Source organism: Podarcis tiliguerta (assembly GCF_965153285.1).
Source record: "Podarcis tiliguerta genome assembly, chromosome: 7".
NCBI classification, from domain to species: Eukaryota; Metazoa; Chordata; class Lepidosauria; order Squamata; family Lacertidae; genus Podarcis; species Podarcis tiliguerta.
The window spans coordinates 10,589,435-10,603,282 of record NC_139540.1 but is presented as its reverse complement, the minus strand read 5'-3'; positions in this window follow the sequence as shown (position 1 = coordinate 10,603,282).

Here is a 13,848-nt window from a genome sequence, read left to right as displayed (position 1 = left end):
ACTGAGGTGTATAATTCATTGACTGCCCTTTGTGGTCTATTCACAGCATGATGCAACCCTGTGCACATTTACTTGGGGGAAATTCCAACTGAGGCCACTGGAAGAAAAAACCTGATTCAGACTAATGGCCCATCTGGGCCAGCAATATTATTATTTCCCTGGGGTAGCCAATGTGCCCTGCAGATGTTGATGAACATCCCACAAGCCCTGGCCAGCATGCCCAATGGTCGGGGATAATGGACATTGTAATCCCGACACATCTAGTGGGTACCACATTGGCTACCTCTGCTTCTTTAACAACTGTAGGGGCATTATTGGGAAAATCCCAAACTCAGCAAATTTGGTTAGCCGACCTACAAGGAGGATTGAGGATCACGCCCGGAATTCGCAGCAACGGTCCCTCCCTATGAACCCCTCCCCACGATCTACTAGACGACCATCCCACCGGCAAGAAGGGACTGCCTTAAGGGGTAGAGCTTTGATGGATCCAGCTTTGGCCCCGCCAACCTCCCTACTGGCGGCCAAGGGGGAAGGGAGACCAGGAACAGAGGAACAAAACGATAGAGTGCACATGCAACAAAACCAACAAAACCAGAGCCTAGTGCATCAGCAGAAAAACAAAGCTCCTATTGAGACTCAACTTCATTCGAACGACAGAGAGGACTCTTTCTCCATAGAAGAACATGCCTTAATAAATCGGTTCTGGTCACTACAGACGTCAGCCCAAAGGGAAATCTTGGTTAGACTGGACACCCTGAGAAGCAGACTGACCAAAAAGGTGGCCCATGTTGAGACTACGGAAGGCTCATACACACGGCCTATATCCCCCAAGTGCCTAGTGGACAAGAGGACGGCGGGAGGCGCCTTTAAATGTGTAGATTCGGAAGACCAATCGCAGCCCCCGCTGGTGTATGGTAAGGCAAAACTAAAACAGACTGTCACATCTCCGAGTACCTGGTTCAACTATCTTAAACTCTCCCCAAATGAAATAGCTACTCCCCCAAGCCCAAACCACCCCCTTAAGTCCCCGGGAGCTATGGATAATCACTCCCCTATGCAGCAGATGCCTATTGACAAACTTAATGGGAGTGTTTTTTTAGATGTAAAGGGGTCACTGGACTCTGTGGACCCAACAAATCTACACCATGGAGGGACAGAGAATTAAAGCTGCTGTCCTGGAACATTGCAGGATGGCGCGCCAAGAAAAACAATCAACAATTTGCGATGTTTCTTAAGCGATTTGATATCATCCTCCTGCAGGAGACCTGGTACAGCGACCCCATTTTGTTCAATGGGTATTCTTGCCACTCCCTACTTGCTACTCCATCTGTGAGGGGAGGTAGGCCTAGTGGAGGTCTAGCTAGTCTCATCTCCACAGAGCTTGAACATTCCTTAAAAGCCCTCCCAAACTGCAATTCACTAGCCACGGCAGTCCTACTCAAAATCAAGAGAGATGCACTGGTAGTGGTCAATGTCTACCTGCCCCCCTGCCAAAAAAAATCTATAGTGAAAGCTAACTGGGCAGAGTTAGAGGCATTCTTAGAGTCCATAGAATCTTCCTACCCTTCTACACCGATCATAATCGGGGGGGATTTCAACGCCCATATGGGAACTGATGATGACAACCTTTACAGCCAATATAATCAGATTCAGGACCCTGAAAGCCCAACCGAAGAATGCGTCTCACGACTTTCTAAAGATAATAAATGTAATTTCTCGGGGCTATGCCTAGCCCAGGTCGCAAAAAGAAGGGAGCTGATGATATTAAACGGTAGTAGGGAAGAGGACCACCCAGGGGAGTATACCCATCTTTCAAAGATGGGAGGAAGTGTGATAGACTATATTCTGATATCAAGATTCGCCTATAATTCTGTATCGACGTTTCAAGTGGGACATAACACCGAAAGCGACCACCTCCCACTAACTTTAGCGCTCAATGGCCCATCGTTTAACAAACCCACGGCTAACCTTTACTACACCCCCATCGTTAACCTGGGATCATTGGCCCCCAGAAGCATTAAATGGTCCTCCATGCTTAATACAGAGTTAACCCACCTCCTCCATTCGGAAGACGTGAAGACCATCTACTCTGCCATTGTATTAGCCAATACCGGGGCAAAGGCCATGGACTCGTTCAACGAGTTATTAGCAAGACTAAAGACTTTCCTAACAACTGAGATACTTAACTCTGTTACAAAGCGGGCAAAGGATCAAGAGAGTTGGTTTGATTCGGAGTGTAGACAAGCAAGGAAACGTCTGAGATCAACCTATCGGAATTACAGAAACACCGGAGCACCCTCGCTATTTATGGCCTACATCTATTTAAGACGAAATTACAAACAGCCATTAAAGGTAAAAAAACAAAAAGCCGAGAGAATGGCCTGGTGTAGACTAGTGAAGGCCTCGAATGACAAAGACTCAACCTCCTTCTGGCGTACCATTAGGGGGATCCTGGGCCAAGAACAGATTGGTCCCACATGCACTGTAGAACCCCAGGAGTGGATGAAATATTTCCAAACCCTCTTCTATGATGACAAAGCTCAGCACAACGATCCAAGTGCCTACTCTGAGAATTTACCATATTGGCCTCCTGTTTCCATAGAGGAGGTGGGGAAACTAATTGCCCAACTGAAAAACAACAAAGCCCCGGGCATAGACTACATTCCAGCAGAGCTCCTGAAGAACAATACCAGTTGGTGGGCTCCTATAATGGCGTCAATATTTACATACATCGATTCAACAGGCATAATCCCTGGTTGCTGGACAGAGGCAGTAATCATCCCAATCTATAAAAAGGGTCCTATGGCAGATCCAGCGAGCTACAGACCCATCAGCCTCCTCCCCATTCCCAGCAAATTGTACGCCAAACCACCTCCACATTAAACTAATCGACTGGATGGAAACTGAGGCAGTTCTGGCAGAGGAGCAAGCCGGCTTCAGACAGGGCAGAACAACAATAGACCATTGCTTCGTATTAGCACATCTCATTGACAAATATGTCAACAAAACACGTGGGATTCTATACACAGCATTTATTGACCTAAAGGCGGCCTTTGACCTAAAGGCGGCCTTTGATTTCACGAATCAAACTCTGGGCGAAACTCAATGCTACCAACATTGACAAAAGATTACTATTCTTGATAAAAAGCCTATATAAAGACTCCAAGTTATATGTAAGAGCCTCAGTAAATGGGCAACTAATTGGCCCTGTACCAGCCACCAAAGGCGTTAAGCAGGGTTGCATTCTAGCCTCAGCCTTATTTAACTTATATATCAATGACATGGTCAAACACCTAACATCCCCAGAGTTCCATGCCCCCAAACTGGCCGAAAAAACAATTTCAGTGCTCCTCTATGCGGACGACGCGGTTCTCTTATCACGAACTAAAGTAGGCCTCAAAAGGCTACTAAGAGAATTCTCAGCTTACTGCAGGAGAGATCAATTGGTGGTTAATCACCAAAAAACTAAAGTCATGGTCTTCGCTAGGAGACACAGACATCACAGATGGGAGATGGACAATCAGCCAATAGAACAGGTCAAAATTTTCAAATACCTCGGAGTAGTTTTCCAGTCAACAGGGGCCTGGGAGGCCCACCATAAATATGCTAGGGAAAAAGCATCTCAAAGCGTCAAAATACTATCTCGCTTTTACTTTACGAAGGGGGGCAGACATATCCCAGCAGCTTTGGAGGTCTTTCAAGCAAAACCCTTGGCACAACTACTCTACGGGGCCCAAATCTGGACGGGAAATCATTGCCGCACACTCGAAACGGTCCAGTCTAAATTCCTAAGACAGATTCTAGCCGTTCCATCATGCGTACCAAATGCGGCCCTACGGCTGGAGACCGGCCTCCTCTCCGTCGAGACCCGGACCTGGATAAGAACATTCAACTATTGGCTTTGTTTAAATTTAAACCCATCCGGACTATTACCTCTAGTAGCACGAGACGCTCATAGAAGTCGGTGGTCCAAAGTAGTGCATCAAAAACTACTTACATGTGGCCTACAAGCACAGCATCTCCTGAAAGTGGGTCTCCCCAAGGCAAAACCCATTATCGAACAGCGCTTGAAGGATATTGAGCAGCAGAATAATCTGGCCTATATTAAGAAATTTAGTGCTTGGTACGCTTATCTGCCCCCCTCCCATTTTGATTTTCGGGCACCTTATTTGTCTACCCTAACCATTCCAAAACTTAGGCGGGCCTTTACACTGGCCAGACTAAATATGTTACCGTCAGCTGTTCTTGAAGGTAGATATCAAAAAATTCCATTTGAGAACCGGCTCTGCCCCTGTGGAGCTGGCTATGTAGAGATGGCGTCACACGTTCTCTTGTCTTGCTCCCTATATAAAGATCTCAGGGACGAGACCATCACGCCGCTCCTATCTGCCATCCCCGGCCGCTCTTGCGAAGCCAAATTGTGCTCACTTCTAGCCGATCAGAACAGCTCGACAACAGAGAAGGTTGCCAAATTTATCGAGAGAGCAATGAGATTGAGAGCTGGTATCTGAATGATATCAGTGTGGTCACCCGGATTCCTCGCCTGGGTTTTTATGATTATTATCATTATGTTTTATTACTATTATTTTATTACTTCTGCTAAGTTTTAAGTACTGAGATTATTAATTTACCTAGGGTTTTAATAGGTCACAAGATTTTAACTATATTTGTAATGTACTTCTGTTGGTGTTTGTCCTTCGATGCTATGGCCTGTTGGCTATGCAAATAAAGTTTTATTCATTCATTCATTCAGCCCTGGCCAGCATGCCCAATGGTTGGGGATAATGGACATTGTAATCCCGACACATCTAGTGGGTACCACATTGGCTACCTCTGGGCTTTATATGGACTGGCAGTGATCTGACCCTTCTACTTGAAGTCCTTCAGCTGACTGGATAGCTCAGTTAATTAGAGTGTGGTGCAGATAATGCCAAGGTTGCAGGTTCGATCCAGGCATGGGGCAGTTGCATATTCCTTCATTGCATGGGGTTGGACTAGAAACTAGATGATCATTGGGGTCCCATCCAACTCTGCCATTCTAGAGGAGCTGGGGTTTGGCCACAGAATCTTTTCCATGCAAGCGAAGCCTATGCTCTGCTAGTAGGCTTAGGGCTTCTTCCTTGAGTTCTTGCTTCTGAGTAAACATGCATGGGAGCAAATCAGGCAATCGGGTAATAAACCATAATTCCCGGGACTCTCCTATTGCACTCATGTATATAACCAATATCAGTGTCAAATAAATGTATGTTACGGCCCAAAGGATGGATTGGAAATGGGAAAAGAAAGCTATCAAGAACCGTGGCTCCCAAACTAGATGGATGGCCCATACATTGCCAGCAACATCTCATGGCTGCCAGATGGCGGGTAGTGCATCAGAGCAGAACGTAGGCTTTTCTGCATGTAGCCAGCCAATTATTAATTTTTCCTTATCTCCCCCCCCCCCGCCGTATCCAAATAACAAATGGCAGCATCGATGCCAAAACGATGATCTTATTATCAGTTTTGGTGATAAAAGAACACAAGGTAACATTTCTTCAGCAAGATGCGAACGTAATCCCGGCTGACTAATGCTCCACCAACCACACACACCTCAGCCTTTCCTAATATTGAATCAGAAGCAGTATGGGAAGGTTTGAAAGGGCTGTCGCACCCAAGCACTGACCACAGAACAGGGCATCTCAGCAACCAGTTGTAGACTGCAGACTGATAAATCTACACACATCCTTGTGGTTGTGCCCAAATTACTTTTATTGGAGAAAAATGCTAGTCTAACAGCAGACTGCAAATATATTTTTTCACTATGCATAAAGAAACAAATTCTCAAAGCTATTCTGAAAATTATAGCCACTCTGGTTGTGCGCTATTTTTAGTTAGCAATTGTATTTATTTTATTATTGCTATCTACACACACCTAGATAGCAGGGTAGAAGAAGCAGACAGCAGAGCTGCTGCCTTTGGGGAAACCCAGCCAGATAGGTGGGGTATAAATATATTATTATTATTATTATTATTATTATTATTATTATTACCCCCACCCCACCCACCTATATCAATGCCTGTGATCTTAATTCCTCGAGTTCTGCCCCCTTCCACTGTCCAAACCTATCCTCCCTTTCTCCCATGCTGCCTTGTATGCTTGGAACTGCACCCCAGGACACTGGTCTTAACATAACTCAGATCCCTCCTCAATTCCACCTTTTCCATGATGTCTTCCATGACCATTGTGTGCTATCCTAGACTCTGAGCGCTTGGAGACTCCAGGGGTACCTGCACTTAACCCAGGTTTTGGCTTCCTTGGAATGAAGGTTAGCAGAGACTGTGGTGTCTTTCAGATATATGGTTTCATTTATACATATGTATGTACAAGGGACACGGGTGGCGCTGTGGGTTAAACCACAGAGCCTAGGGCTTGCCGATCAGAAGGTCGGCAGTTCAAATCCCCGCGAACGGGTGAGCTCCCGTTGTTCGGTCCCAGCTCCTCCCCACCTAGCAGTTCGAAAGCACGTCAAAGTGTAAGTAGATAAATAGGTAGCGCTCCGGCAGGAAACGGCGTTTCCATGCACTGCTCTGGTTCGCCAGAAGCGGCTTGGTCATGCTGGCCACATGACCCGGAAGCTGTACGCCAGCTCCCTCGGCCACTAAAGCGAGATGAGCGCGCAACCCCAGAGTCGTCCGCGACTGGACCTAATGGTCAGGGGTCCCTTTACCTTTATGCACAACCTAAGCATAGGATGGAGGGGCTCACAGCATTAACACCCCAACAAATCTTGCTTCTCCATTAGGTTTACAGAGAAGCCCCCAAGGCATAGCTTGGGATCCATCACAGAGCTGACATGACTCTGTGTCTAGCTTCCAGCATCAGCCCAGCTCACACCCCAACTCTCTCCTTTAGCCTATTGCTCTTCATCCCAGGAAGAACCCCCCATTTTCCAGAGAGCACCATCACTTATTGTTGGCATCCATCTGTCTCAAGAGACAATGGAGTGCGCCTCCAGGGGTGAAGTCAAACTGCTGCATTAGCAGCAGCAAAGTGACCTCTTTGGGGTGCAGGCCTGGGCAGTGTGCATGGAGGTCCTGGGCTGCCCAGATGACAAGACTCTCCCTTGTCCTCGCTGATGCAGTCCAAAGGAAAGCAGAGCAATACGTTCGGCATCAGCTCGGCTGCAGGAGTTGCCGGAAGGAGGCGTACAAGGCGCCATCTTAGGAACTCCACTTCAGATTGGTGTAGGGCAGGGGTCAGCAAACCTTTTCAGCAGGGGGCCGGTCCACTGTCCCTCAGACCTTGTGGGGGGCCGGACTATATTTCGAAAAAGAAAAAGAAATGAACGAATCCTATGCCCCACAAATAACCCAGAGATGCATTTTAAATACAAGCAGACATTCTACTCATGTAAAAACACCAGGCAGGCCCCACAAATAAGCCAGAGGTGCATTTTAAATAAAAGGACACATTCTACTCATGTAAAAACACGCTGATTCTCGGACTGTCTGCCAGCCAGATTTAGAAGGCGATTGGGCCAGATCCAGCCCCCAGACCTTAGTTTGCCTACCCATGGTGTAGGGTTTTACTCTTTAGACATTTCTACTAAAGATGTCCCTAAAGCAGCTATACACTGCTTTTATGGTGTGGACATGAATATCATCGTCATCCCACCAAGGATAAAGAGAAACACAGGCCTGGAAGGAACCCAATGATATTATCTAGGCTGGCTCTCCCAAGTTCGTAACGATACGGTCATTTTCATGCCCTACCTCAGACTGTAACTAAACCTAAGCATGTGAGACTGATCCATCATGTATCTGTGTACGCTATCCTTCCCTTTCTTGCTTCCCGTGTCAAATACAGTGGTACCTCGGGTTACAGACGCTTCAGATTACAGACTCCACTAACTCAGAAATAGTTCCTCGGGTTAAGAACTTTGCTTCAGGATGAGAACAGAAATCACACAGCGGCAGCAGGAGGCCCCATTAGCTAAAGTGGTACCTCAGGTTGAGAACAGTTTCAGGTTAAGAACGGACCTCCGGAACGAATTAAGTTCTTAACCCGAGGTACCACTGTATTAGATGGTAAACTACTCAAGGGCAGGGACCTGGCCCCTTGTACTCAGATTGCACTATATAAATCATAATTAACAAGAGATGCATCAAATTCTTAAATTAGGGGGACGTTTCCATATCCACCCCACTCCCTGTTTCTATTTTGGATGAGCCCCAAGCCATCTGGGAGCTCATGTTCCCTGGAGTCCTTCGCTTGTGACTCACACGTCAATTTTGTCCAGCTTTGCAGAGGGAAAGAGGACATCACACAGCACAGATTTCTGCCCTGGAATTTGCTCCAGCAAGATGTTGTGATGCCCACCCAATTGGGGGCTTTAAAGGGGGATTACCGTATTTTTCGCCCCATAGGACGCACCGGCCCATAGGACGCACCATGTTTTTTGGGGGGGAAATAAAGAAAAAAAAATTTCCCCAGGCGCTTATGGGGCCGGCAGCGGGGAGAAGCACTCTTCTCCCCACCGCCTGCCTTCAGACCAGGTCCGGGGACAGCGGGAAGACGCTCTGTGCCTCCCTGCTCTCCCCGGAGCTTGCGGGGCAGGCAGCGGGGAGAAGCACGCGTCCCCCCGCCGTCAGCCTCCAAACCACTTCAGGAGACAGTGGGATGGCAGCGTTCCGCCTCCCTCTGTCCCCCGACCTTGTGGGGCTGGCAGCGAAAGCCTGCATTCGCCCCATAGGACACACACACATTTCCCCTTCATTTTTGGAGGGGGAAAAGTGCGTCCTATAGGGCGAAAAATATGGTAGACAAACTATTGAAAGACGTGGCTATCGACTGCTACTCTCCATGATGGCTCCGGCCTATCTCCAAAACCAGAGGTGATATGCCTAGGAATGCCAGTGGCCAGGAAGCAGAAGGAGGGAAAGTGTGTTGCTCTCAGGTTCTGCTCCTTCTGGGCTTCTGGTTGGCCACTTTAGGAATAGGATGCTGGACTAAATGGGTCTTTAATCCAACAGGGCTCTTACTATTCTCCCAAGGTGAAGGTGGGAGGTGACAAGGAGGACTATACCAGTGATGCAACTGAGTCCCTCTGATTCCGACACATGTCAAATCTTTAGGCACCAGTCAAAAGCATCCCTCTTCTCCCAGGCCTCTGACTAATTAAACAATGTCTAGGATTCTCTGAGGAAATATTATAGTCAAATGAAACCGCAGGCAGGGCTGGAAATATAAGCAAAGGAATGAGAACGATAAAGGAATCTAATGTACGACACATGTTCTAGAAATAAGTACAGTGGTACCTTGGGACGCGGGTGGCACTGTGGCTTAAACCATAAAGCCTAGGGCTTGTCGATCAGAAGGTCTGCGGTTCGAATCCCCACGATGGGTGAGCTCCCGTTGCTTGTCCCTGCTCCTGCCAACCCAACAGTTCAAAAGCACATCAAATTGCAAGTAGATAAATAGGTACCTCTCCAGCGGGAAGGTAAACAGTGTTTCCGTGCGCTGCTCTGGTTTGCCAGAAGCAGCTTAGTCATGCTGGCCACATGACCCGGAAACTGTACGCCAGCTCCCTCGGCCAATAAAGCGAGATGAGCGCCACAACCCCAGAGTCGGTCATGACTGGACCTAATGGTCAGGGGTCCCTGGAGGTCCGTTCTTAACCTGAAACTGTTCTTAACCGGAGGTACCACTTTAGCTAATGGGGCCTCCCTCTGCTGCCGCTGTGTGATTTCTGTTCTCATCCTGAAGCAAAGTTCTTAACCCGAGGTACTATTTCTGGGTTAGTGGAGTCTGTAACCAGAAGTGTCTGTAACCTGAAGCGTCTGTAACCTGAGGTACTGCTGTATTACATTTAAGGCAGCAGATAAAAGGATTTGAACAGAAGCATCCTGGAAGTAAGGATGAGGATGCTAAGGGAATATTGTATGGAAACTGAGTTGAATTTGTTAAATTGTATGAAAATCAATAAAAAATTGTGACAAAAACCCCCCAATCTCTAGCCTTTTAAACTGTATGTGTGGGAGGGAGTTTTTTTATGTATTTTTGCATTTTAATATTGTAAACCACCCTGTAATCCACAGATGAAGAGTGGTATAGAAATTTAATTAACACCAATAACAACAGGCCTCCATCTGTTTCATGCCCAGTTCAGAGGCTGGATCACTGGATTAATACTGGAGTAGATCTGCGTGGGTCTGGCTATCACTGTTTCAAAGAACCCTTGTACTTCTGTGGTCTAGCACTGACGTTGTCTGGGCTGTGTTTCCATCATCTTCGGTCGTGCGGTGTAGGATTTAACTTCTGCACATTCTCGCCAGCTTTTGTATGTAACACAATGATTTCATTGGACTATAATCTCATGAAGGCAACCAACATCCATGGAGGCTCTGCACAGAAGATCTGATGAATGTGTGGCGCTCAGGGATGAGGTCAGCCAGCGCAACTCCCGCCTCCCTTCATGTATTGGTTGTGCCTGGATGTTGGTCATCGGCAGGTACCAATGGGAAGGGATGTAGTTCAATGGTAGGACATCTGCTTTGCATGCACAAGTTCAGTCCCCCAGCATCTCCAGGTAGGACTGGGAAAGGACTCTGTCTGAAACCCTGGAGATCTGCTACCAGTCAGTGTGGACTATTTTAAGCTAGGTGGATTAGCGGTCTGAGTCAATACAAGCCAGCTTCCTATGGATCAGAACACACTGTGATAACCTGTTCAGAGCACACTTCTTGCTTTCTGCGTTTCACCCAGGTCTCAGGTAAGTCTTTCTTAATATTCCTACCTGGAGTCCTTGATGTTAGAGATGTTGGGGATTGAATTTTGGACCTCCTGCATACAAAGCACGAGGCTGTATCATTAATATCAGAGTCTGCCCCCTGAACTTTATGGAGGGGGAGGGAAAATGTGATGCAGCTATCAGAATTAAGGATGTTATCATCCATCAAGTTGGAGAGGCAATCAAATTACTGGACGCCAGATGCAATGGTATTCAGTGGGGTAGAAAATATTAGGCGTTGCAGAAGAATGGGAGAACTGGAATCCAGCAAAGGAAGGGGGGTGCACATCTGCCCGTTTCTTCCTCGCCAGATGGCTCCGTTGTAGTGGCTGGATTTTGTTTCTTTCGCTGCTGATCAAGCCGTCTTCAGCAGCTGCTTTTAAAGACATAGCCAAGCAGCCGCCCAGAACGATTGTGACTCAAAACAAGCCTGGGTAAATACACAGAGCTGGATAGCGAAGTCAGTAGAGCATGAGACTCTTAACCACAAGGCCGTGGGTTTGAGCCCCACGTTGGGCAAAAGATTCCAGCATTGCAGGGGGTTGGACTAGAAGGCCCAACCAGCTCCACAATTCTATGATTGAGATCCAGGGTGGCGTAATGGTTAGAGTGCTAGACTAGGACCTGGGAGAGCAGGATTCGAATCCCCACTCCGCCATGAAGCTCACTGGGTGACCTTGGGCCAGTCATCATCTCTTAGCCTAACCAATTTCACAGGGTTGTTTTGAAGATGTAATGGAGAGGAGGAGAACCATGTAAGTCACCTTGAGATTCTTGGACGATAGAGGTGGTATAAAGGTAAAGGGACCCCTGACCATTAGGTCCAGTCGTGGCCGACTCTGGGGTTGTGGCGCTCATCTTGCTTTATTGGCCGAGGGAGCCGGCGTACAGCTTCCGGGTCATGTGGCCAGCATGACTAAGCCGCTTCTGGCAAACCAGAGCAGCACACGGAAACACCATTTACCTTCCCACCGGAGTGGTACCTATTTATCTACTTGCACTTTGACGTGCTTTCAAACTGCTAGGTTGGCAGGAGCAGGGACCGAGCAATGGGAGCTCATCCTGTCGTGGGGATTTGAACCGCCGACCTTCTGATCGGCAAGTCCTAGGCTCTGTGGTTTAACCCACAGCGCCACCCGCGTCCCTAAAGGTGGTATACAAATGTAATAAATAATAATAAATAAATAAAACTATTTGAACACTGTTCTGGATATGTCTGTGCTCAGGAGTCTTGCGGGGAGTGGGAGAGAGATGACCTGAATCAATGGGAAGAACACACGGGTTTGCATGCCAAACGTCCCAGGTTGAATCCTAAAAGGGCATCACCCTGGTTGAGGTGTGGTGAACCACTCACCAGCACAGCCCACTCGCCCTCCTGGTAAACAGTGGTGACACCACTGCCAGGAAGCTATTTCTGTGCTCTGCCCCCAACAGGTGAGCTGCTCCTGTATTGCAGCAGGTTGGGTGGGAGTGAATCCTCAGCAGATGCTCAGCCATGCAGATTCTTGCCATGGGCCCTGCATGGATGGGATCCTCTGTAAACCCATCCATAAATATGCCAGACAGTACAGTTTTACGTGATGAGTTATAAATGATGGTCAGGGATCATGCTGGGGAGGGCTGGACTCTAGGAGGAATGGTTGGAGCATCCCCCTGGTCCTGCTCAAAATCCTGAATCTTCCCACAGTATAGATTTGGAACAGTGGTTTGCAGAGGGGCATAGTTCAGAAGGCAGAAGCTGGGAAATACTGGATGGGGAACAGCTAGGAGAAGAAACACTGGGAGAGAGGGGGTTAACAGATTCACAGTCTCTAGACAGCAATCCTCCATTCAGCCCAAGGTCAAGAAGAGCTCAGAAAGTGGCAGAACAGAAAGCACAGAGGGTACAAACTCAGCTTACAAGACGTAGGAGTGAGGTAGATTAATAGGGGCAGAAGGGGTGTAATCCTTAATTGGGAGCACCACAATTTCTAGAAGAGGTGTTCTTTGTTCTCTTGGTATATGAAGAGATGGCAAAATTGACGCCGCTGATAGAAGATGTAAATTTAGAATCCTTTAAAGAGAACTGGACTCATAATCTGAAGGACTGGTGGACTCGTAATCTGGTGAACTGGGTTCGCTTCCCCGCTCCTCCACATGCAGCTGTTGGTTGACCTTGGGCTAGTCACACTTCTCTGAAATCTCTCAGCCCCACTCACCTCACAGAGTGTTTGTTGTGGGGGAGGAAGGGAAAGGAGATTGTTAGCCGCTTTGAGACTCCTGAAGGGGAGTGAAAGGCGGGATATCAAATCCAAACTGGAAACCCTTTCTAGTCTTTTTAAAAAGTTGTTTCCCATATGCAAAGACCACAGCAGGGTCTGAAGTGTAAGGAAACAGCAGAATATATTAAGAAACATGTTAGAGTGGATGAAATTAGGTAAGACGGAACCTTAAAATGCAATTGTATGTAATTTGAGTTAGAAACAGCAATGGTGGGTGAGCAGAAAGTCACTAGCTTTGCTGAATTGGAATATAATTATTGAGTAACAACTGTAACTTTCTATATGGAAAAAAATTTTATTACTACACACACACACACTTCTGGAAAATTCACATTTTCACCTACATCAACCTTAAAGCCAAGGTGCAAATTAATTTCTGAGTAAGATTTGCAGTGCAATTACATATCCCAGTCTGAGAGCATTTTGAAGAGAGTTCCTCCTCAGGGTAACTCTTCCCTTACAATTTTCAGTCCATGATCAAACCCATGCAACAAAGGGTTCACCAGGTTGAAACTTGCCATTCCAGAAGGTCCCTGAGGAAGAACTTGGTTCAAAATGCATCAAGAGGAATAAAAAAACAATTTTTTCCCTCATACACCTGGAGGTTTCTTCCCTTTCTTTCTCAGAGACCAGAGCTAACTATTATTATCATTTAGTAGAAGTAGCATTCTGTCCTTCCCCCGTAGCTCTCAGGGTGGTTCATAACATAAATTACATAATAAAAACAAGAAGATAAAAACACAAACCAATAAACATGCAAAACTAGATGATACCAGGGAAAATTCCCTGCAAAAAAAATATGTGCGTATTAGGGGGAA